The sequence below is a fragment of the Megascapheus bottae genome, chromosome 8, assembly GCF_031878675.1.
Source record: "Megascapheus bottae isolate mThoBot1 chromosome 8, mThoBot2.hap1, whole genome shotgun sequence".
NCBI lineage: Eukaryota > Metazoa > Chordata > Mammalia > Rodentia > Geomyidae > Megascapheus > Megascapheus bottae.
The window spans coordinates 21,774,130-21,782,885 of NC_143516.1; positions in this window are offsets into that span (position 1 = coordinate 21,774,130).

Here is an 8,756-nt window from a genome sequence, read left to right on the forward strand (position 1 = left end):
TTTCTGCACATATGCTATGTATGTCTGGTTTATAGAGTATATATCTCCGATTTTATTAGGTGTAGGGAGACAGTGCACCATGCAGTAGGCACATCACTTACATGGATTCAAGACGACTCTGTCATTTCATGTGTAACCTGATCCTTTATGACCCTCATTCTTTATCACCAAAATGGTGACAGTAATAGGAACTGTCAATGACAGCCTGCTTGCTGTATAGTCTCCCATCATCTTTCCTTTCTTGTCTCTGGAAGTGTTTTAGGTGGACAGAGGACCATTTCCAGTGAAACATGGCTATGTGACTGCGCCTTGGCTAATGGGTTATGAGTGAAAGTTACAAGCTCCCCATTAAGCCTTTATATTTTCATTGCATGCTTATATTTTTTGTCAGAGTGATGTGTGTGAATATTTTGTCACCAAGTTATTTTTTTCCTATTAATTTCTTTAGAAGTGAAGCATACTATGTTATTTCTCATCTCTTTTATTGTCCCTTGGTGATCTCATATTGTTACAGTATCTTACCTTGCTATCTGGTATATTGTATATATGTTTATTTATTTATTTGAAATAGGATAGGGAAGGGGGAAAACAAGATGAGGGGAGGGGATGGGGGAGGGAAATGGGGACAAAAACATGAGAAGGGGTATCAATGTTTATGATATAATGCACCTTCTATCTGGTGAATATAATGTAACCCTTCTATTAATTACAATAAAAAGAATATTAAAAAAGAAATGAAGAACAACTTAGGAAAGTACAGAGTCCGAAGTATTCAACTTAATAACTATGCATAAAGAGAGCATTTATGTAGGATCAGCACTCAGAACACCAGATTCGTAGTTCACTGGCAAAGGGAATCCCCTATCCTGAATATGTGTGGAATTATGATCCCCTTTCTTATATTAAAGGCCTCATCCTGAGAATGTGACTGTATTTGTCACAGAGCCCAAGGAGGAAATTTAATTAAGGTGTCATTACAATGAAGCCTAACCCAACACGACCCATATCTGGTAAGAAGAAGAAATTACAACAGAGTTAAGTATGAAAGGAAGATACAGGAAGATAATGTGCTTTAAGCCAATGGAAAGGCCTCAGAAGAAACTTTGATCTTGGACTTTTAGGTTTTATATCTCCAAGAAAACAATATTTTACGAAACTTGAAGTAGTTTGTTACAGAATCCAAAGAAAACAAATGGTTTGTTTCAGCTAATCACCAAATGTTAAGATTCCAGGTCAGATTCAGGATCTTTGGCTAGGTCTTTTCATTCGATCTGTTGCTGAGATTGTTGTTTTCTGTTTTGTTTTGTTTTGTTTTAGTGCTGTCCTGGGGCTTGAACTCAGAGCCCAAGCTGTCTCTGAACTTCTGTGCTCAAGGCTAGGGTTCTATACCTTTAAGCCACAGGTCCACTCTGGCTTTAAACTGTGATCTTCAGATCTCAGCCTCTGGAGTAGCTAAGCTCACAAGCACTCAGCTTTCATTGATTTTTATTGTATTATTGAGCATGGAGATGATATTTCCGTTCTCATTGCTCTACGGTGCTGTATCATGTAAATCTGTAACAATTTTAAAAATTCATTCAATATTAATAAACATTTGAATCATTTCCAGGGTTTGGCTTTTACAGGCAACAAAATAGGAGATAGATAGATAGATAGATAGATAGATAGATAGATAGATAGATAGATAGATGAGTGTTCTTTTTTTACATAAAACACTTTTATTGTAATTAATAGAAGGGTTACATGATATTTGCCAGACAGAGGTGTATTACTTCACAAACATTGATATCCTTCTCATATTTTTGTCCCCATTTCCATCCCCCATCCCTCCCTCATCTTGTTTCCCCTTCCCTATCCTATTTCAAATAAACAAACATATACACAATATACCAAATAACAAGGTAAGATACTGTAACAATATGAGAATAACCAAGGGACAACAAAAGAGATGAGAAATAAGATAGTACATTAAGAACAGCAATCTCACATAATGTGGCTCTTGTTTCTATGTCTTGGAGGTCCTTTCATTTAGCCTTATTCTAGATGGCCTTTTTTATTATTTATTTTTTTATTTTATTTTTTAAATATATTTTTATTATAATTAATAAAAGGGTTACATGATATTTGCCAGATAGAAGGTGCACTAATTCACATACACTGATACCCTTTCACATGTCTTGGTACCCATTACCCTCCCCCCCACCCACCACCCACTCCCCGTATTGGTTTTCCCCCCTTCCCTATCAAGTTTCAGATAACCAAATACAAATAAATTCAATATATCAGATAACAAAGTGAGATACTGTAACAATATGAGATACCCAAGGGACAGCAAAGGAGATGAGGGATAACATAGTACATTAAGGACAACAATCATTCGTTATATGGCTTTTGTTTCAATATCCTGGAGGTCCTTTCAATTAGCTTCAAACTATATGGCCTTATGTATCTAGGTTTTGCCCTACTGTAAATCTCTGCTAGAAGAGTCTGAGGTTTATACTAATTATGACAAATGAGGGAAACCATTGGGCCTATATTCCTTTGGATCTGGCTTATTTAACTTATGATTTTTTCCAAGTCTTTCCGTTTACTTACAAATGGGATGGTGTCATTCTTTCTGACAGCAAGCATAGACTTCCATTGTGAATAAACACCACATTTTGTTGATCCAGTCATCTACTGAGGGTTGGTTCCATATCTTTGCTATGGTAAATAGTGCTGCAATGAACATCATTGTGCTAATGGATTTAGTATGTCCTTGTTTCTGGATGATTGGGTAAATGCCAAGTAGTGGAATAACTGGGTCATAGAGGAGTTCTGTTTAGTCTTTTCAGGAATTGCCATACCCTCTCACCAACAGTGTAGTAGTGATCCCTCCTGGCCACATCCCCTCCAGCATTAGATTTCTTGATCTTGGCCATTCTAACTGGAGTGAGGTGGGCCCTTAGAGTTGTTTTGATTTGCATTTCTTTTATGGCCAGAGAAAAAGAACATTTCTTCATATGTCCATAGGCCATTCTTATTTCTTCTTCAGAGAACACTGTCTTTATGTATTTGATCCATCTTTTAATGGGATGGTTGTTTCTTTGGAGATTAGTTTTGGAGTGATTCAATTTTTTGAACTGTTGATATATTTTAGATATGAGGCCTTTGTCCATTGTATGGTTAGTGAAGATCTTCTCCCACTTTGTAGGCTTTCTAGTTATGTCCTTTGCCATACAGAAGCTCTGCACTTTACTGTAGTCCCACTTATCCAGACTTTCTCTGATTTGTTGTGTTTCTTGGTCCTTATTAAGAAAGTTTCGACCTGTGCCAAGGAGACCTAGTGTATCTCCTATTCTTTTCTTTTAAAGTTTTCAGTGTGTCGGCTTTTACCTCGAGGTCTTTGATCCATTTGGAGTTAATCCTGATGCAGGGTGACAAAGAAGGATCCAACTTTAGTTTTCTGCTGGTGCTTAACCAGTTCTGTCAGCACCACTTGTTGAAGAGGCTGTCTTTCTTCCATTCTATTGTTTTGGCTCCCTTATCAAAGATTAGGTGGCCATAGGTCTGTGGGTAATACCTGGGTCCTCAGTTCTATTTCATTGGTCTTCAGGCCTGTTCTTGTGCCAGTATCAAGCTGTTTTGATGATTATAGCTCTGTAATAGAGTCAAAAGTTTGGTATTGAAATTCTTTCTGTGCTATTCTTTCTGCTAAGAAGTGCTTTTGCTATGCGGGGTTTTTAATTATTCCATATGAAATTTTGGATTGCCTCTTCTATTTCTTTAAAGAATGACATTGGGATGTTAATGGTATTGCATTGAATTTGTAGATAGCCCTTGGCAAGATTGCCTTGTTTTTCACGATGTTAATTCTTCCAATCTAGGAGCATGGGAGGTTTTTCCATTTCCTTGCTTCTGCTTTAATTTCCTTTTTCAGGGGTTTAAAGTTTTCATCAAAAAGGTCCTTTACATTCTTAGTTAATTCCTAGGTACTTTATTTTCTTTGAGGCTATTGCAAAAGGAATTGCTTTTCTGATTGTTGCCTCATTCCTCTCATTGTTGGCTTATAGGAAGGCATTTTTTGTTTGTTTGTTTTGTTTTGTTTTGATTTTTTGCCAATCCTGGGCTTGGGCTCAGGGCCTGAGCACTGTCTTTGGACTTTCTCAAGGATAGCACTCTACCACTTGAGCCTCAGCACCACTTCTGGCTTTTTTCTATGTATGTGGTACCAAGGAATCAAACCCAGCTTTTCATGCATGCCAGGCAAGCACTCTACCACTAGGCCAAACTCCCGGCCCCAAAAGGCAGTTGATTTTTGAGGGTCAATTTTATATCCTGCTACCTTGCCAAAGTTTTGAATCCGCTGAAGCATCTTGGGAGTGGAATCTACAGGGTTCTTTAAATACAGAATCATGTCATCTGCAAAGAGGGAAAGTTTTACTTCCTCTTTCTCTATTTGGATCCACTTTATGCTTGCTTCTTGCCTTATTGTTCTGGCTAGGAATTTTAATACTATGTTAAAAAGGAGTTAAGTCCATTGATATTGAGAGAAATGAAAAATATTTACTAGTTCCTGCCATTTTTAGAAGGTTTCACTAGGACTTGTGGCTTGACAGTTCTTGTGGTACTTAGCTGGTATGATTTTTAGGTGCCATTTCTTTGTCAGTATCACCTTTGTGTTGGTTTTCAATGTGTAGAACATCTTTGAGAATTTTCTGTAATGCTGGTTTGGTTGCTATGTAATGTTGCAACTTTTCCTTGGAATGGAAGGTTTTTATTGTTCCCTCAGTCATGAATGAGAGCTTAGCTGGGTACAGTATTCTTGGTTGGTAGTTATTTGTCTTAAGGGCATGACATATATCCTTCCAATCTCTTCTTGCTTGCATGGTCTCTGTTGAGAAGTCTGTGGTTATTCTGATTGGTTTTCCTTTGTAGGTGATTGTTCTCTTCTCCCTGGATGCTTTTAGGATCATTTCTTTGGTCTCTGTTGATCCTGTACAGATTATAATGTGGCGGTGAGATGTCCTTTTCTGGTCAGGTCTTTTTGGGATTCTAAAAGCTTCTTGTATCTGGATGGTCCTGCCCTTCTGGATATTTGGGAAGTTCTCTGAGATGATTCCCTGAAGTATATTTTCAATACCATTGACCTCTTTCTCCAAGCCTTCTTCAATACTAATTAGCCTTAAATTAAGTTTCTTAATCGTATCTTGGATCTCCTGAAGCAATTTCTCATATTTCCTAGATTTGGTTTGACTCATTTTCTGTTCTTTCTATATAACAACTAGGTTATCTTCAATCCCATAGATTCTTTCTTCTGCATTGTCTAACCTGCTGTCAATACTTTCTACTTTATTCTTCATATCCCTCCCTTCCAATTGCTCATTTTTGATGCCTTGCATTTCTTGAGCTGCCATTCCTTGATTTGCCATTTTTCTTGAGTTTCTTGTTCTGCCCATTTGAAAATGGGAGTGAGATTAATATGGCACAAAATTACAAATTTTAAGATATAACCAACCTAGAGCTCTTTAGCTGGGCAGACAATAGATGTTTACAATTTTAGAGTGGTATCATCACTCTCTCTCTCTTTTTGTGCACTCATAGACAAATCTAATATCACCACTGGCCCCCATTTTATGACCAAAAAATCCCTCAATCCAAACTCTATTGTATTTAACTCCCTCTGGACCTACAGTATAATTGAACACCTAGATATACAGTATTACTCAACAACCATCAACTGTAGATCCATGCATTCTAAAAGTTGAAGGATGAACAGAGGACCAGAGATAGAAAAAATAGTATGAAAGACAAGAGAGGAGGTAAGAAAAGAGTAATGTAGGAGTGAAAAAATTAATATAGTAATGAAGAAAAGGGACAGGGTAAGGATAACTTACCTAGGTGATAGAAATGTAAAATAGTTAAGTACAAAATCTAGAAAAAATAAGATAAAACTTATGAAAACAAGAAGAGTAATAATAAGAATAATATATAAAGAAAAGAGGAAGGTATATGTAGGAGAGTTCAATGATAAAAATTTTTAAAAAGTAAAAGAAAAAATAAAATAAAGGAAAAACAAGAAAAAAGGTGGGGGGAGATCCCACACAATTGTGAGTTCTTAGACAAGAAATACTAGGGTTAAAAACCCACAGATTAAAAAGCAGGTCACTGTATGAATAAACATATCATTTGTATCCAGTCTGTACCCAGTGCTGTGTCATATGTTTCTAGGAACGACCACAATGATAGAGGGAAAGCGAAAAAAAAAAAAAAAGAATCATAGCATTAAAAAAAATTGGTGGTAAAATGGCAAAAAAATAAGGTTTTAATATTTTGATTCCAAAAGTATGTTCAATTTATGTCAAGTTTAGTGATATGTTTTGCTATAGAACATTTCTTTCTATAGTTTTGAAAATAGCATAATACCAGGTACTGGTAGCTCACGCTTGCTGTAATCTTAGCCATTCATGAGGCTGAGATCTGTGCATTGTTATTTCAAGCAGGGAAGTTTTCTGAATTTTTTTTTTTTTTTTTGTGGGTCATGGGGCTTGAACTAGGCCTGGGTGCTGTCCCTGAGCTCTTCAGCTGAAGGCTAACACCCTTCCCTTTAGCCAAGTCCCACTTCCTGTTTTCTAGAGGTTAATTGGGGATAAGAGTCTCAGGTCATTTTTTGCCTGGGCTGACTTTGATCCTTGATCCTCAGATCTCAGCCTCCTGAGTAGCTAGGATTACAGGCATGTGCCACTGCGCTTGCTAAGTTTTTTGAATTCTTATCCTCAACTAAAATTCTCTTCTGAATTTAAACTCATAGAAAATTGATAATACCTATACTAGTCACATTTATTAATGCTGCGTGATTTGAAATATTTTTATTTTTATGTGTCATATTAAGAGTAGTACTGATCTCTTTCAGATAAGAATACAGGCATACCAGTTTTACTTCTTACTTGAGATTATAAGAGTCAACACAGAGTGATTTTATTTAAATCCATTTCTTTTTAATTTGTAAAATAAAGCAAGTATTGCTACTACCTGGGTTTTATGTGAATTATGTATATATTTCTAAACAAAACTATAATATCTATCTTCTCTCTATATATACTTATATTTTAATATGCATCCCACTAGAATACTCTATAATAATTCATTTGTTGTCCCCAGTTTTGTGACATTGTACAGGTATAAAAATTAACTTTACTTTGCTTGAATCTTTGTGAAATATTTGGCATGTTGGCCTTTCACTGTTCTTTCCTGGTAATAGCAGCACCTCAAGGAATAATGCACTTTACATGCTGCTCTAGTGGTAAGAACATATTTCATATAAGTGGGATAAAGAATTTTTAAGCAAATGAGGTCCATGCATGTGAAAGCCAACAGCAATAGTAGAAATGGTGTTTATTTTATAGTCCAGAAACTGCATTTTAAATGCTAGTATATGTTTATATGACAGTTCTATTAAATATAAAAGAGTCCCATTACAAGAGAAAGTCCTTTGCATAGGCTTTTTATGTGGTCTAAATAATATACCCAGCCCTGCAACTCCTCATGTGAGACATTTTTAGAACCTTATTTATGTTAAAGCCATAACAAACTAGCAACTAGAAAACTATAATGGGCACACATGGCTAATAAAAATGAGATCATTTAAAATTCTTCTTAATAGCAACTTAGGAAGTATCCTGATGAAACAAAGTCAGGGCTCAGTCTGTCTGGAAGCCTGCCACTCAGTGAGCACAGGCATTTGGCACAGGTTCACCCCTTTTCCATCTTCTTGGCTTTCTTGGCATAAAACTAAATAGCCAATACATTTTAACATTGGTATTTCCATAATATATGTATGTATATAAGTGTGTATGTATGTATATATATATATATGAATTTTTCATTCTACTGCCTACTGAACCAGAGTAATATGGAAAAAAATCCTAAAATCATACTTTTCCTCCACACTGATTATTCACTGAAGCACTCCTTTTATGGGAATGTGTATGAAAATTCAAAATTTGTCAGAGGATAAAAGATGCTGCATGTTTTTCATCTGTGTATGTACATATATACATATGTGTAACCTGCAGAGCTGCATATGTGTGCTAATATGTGCATGTGTGTCATGTATATAAGGCCTTGGCACTTGAAACTTGGATCACTTTTTTTTCTGGATTGCTCTGCTTGGACAAGGTGGTCAAAAAGAACAGATCAGATTCTTTATAGCTTAAAACCTTTTCGATCTGGGGGTAGATATCAGCTACACAGATGAAGATGTTGGTCCAAAATCACTTTTGTTGCTAAATCTTGCAGGGTTTCACTATAGTTCCTGTGGCTGTTCATGTGTGCAGAGGAAAATTTCCCACAGAAGAATGGGCTGCTCAAGTGTGAAAAGTTATTGCATCACTGCCAACGAGCAAGCATTTATTATATAAACAAGTCAGAAGGAAAACATCTTCCATTGCTTAACTAGTGAGAACCTCCTAATGAATTTTACTCCCCCAGAGTAGAGTGTCAGTACAAGAACAGAGACACATGGCCAAACAATGTCATCTTTTTATATACTTGGGGAGGGAACAGCCCTGTGGAATATTGAGAACAATTTACCTATGAATGTTATTTTTGTCATGTTGAATAGTCCAAAAAGCATCCATTGAGTTGGGCTTCCAACTTAATGGTCAGCAATGTGTACCATCCAGTGGGGCAGTTCCCTCCACATCATGCTGGAGACTGGCCACCTTCCTGTTTTTTCTCAACTTTTAGATCTGGGAAGCCCATGAGCTTAAATTTTG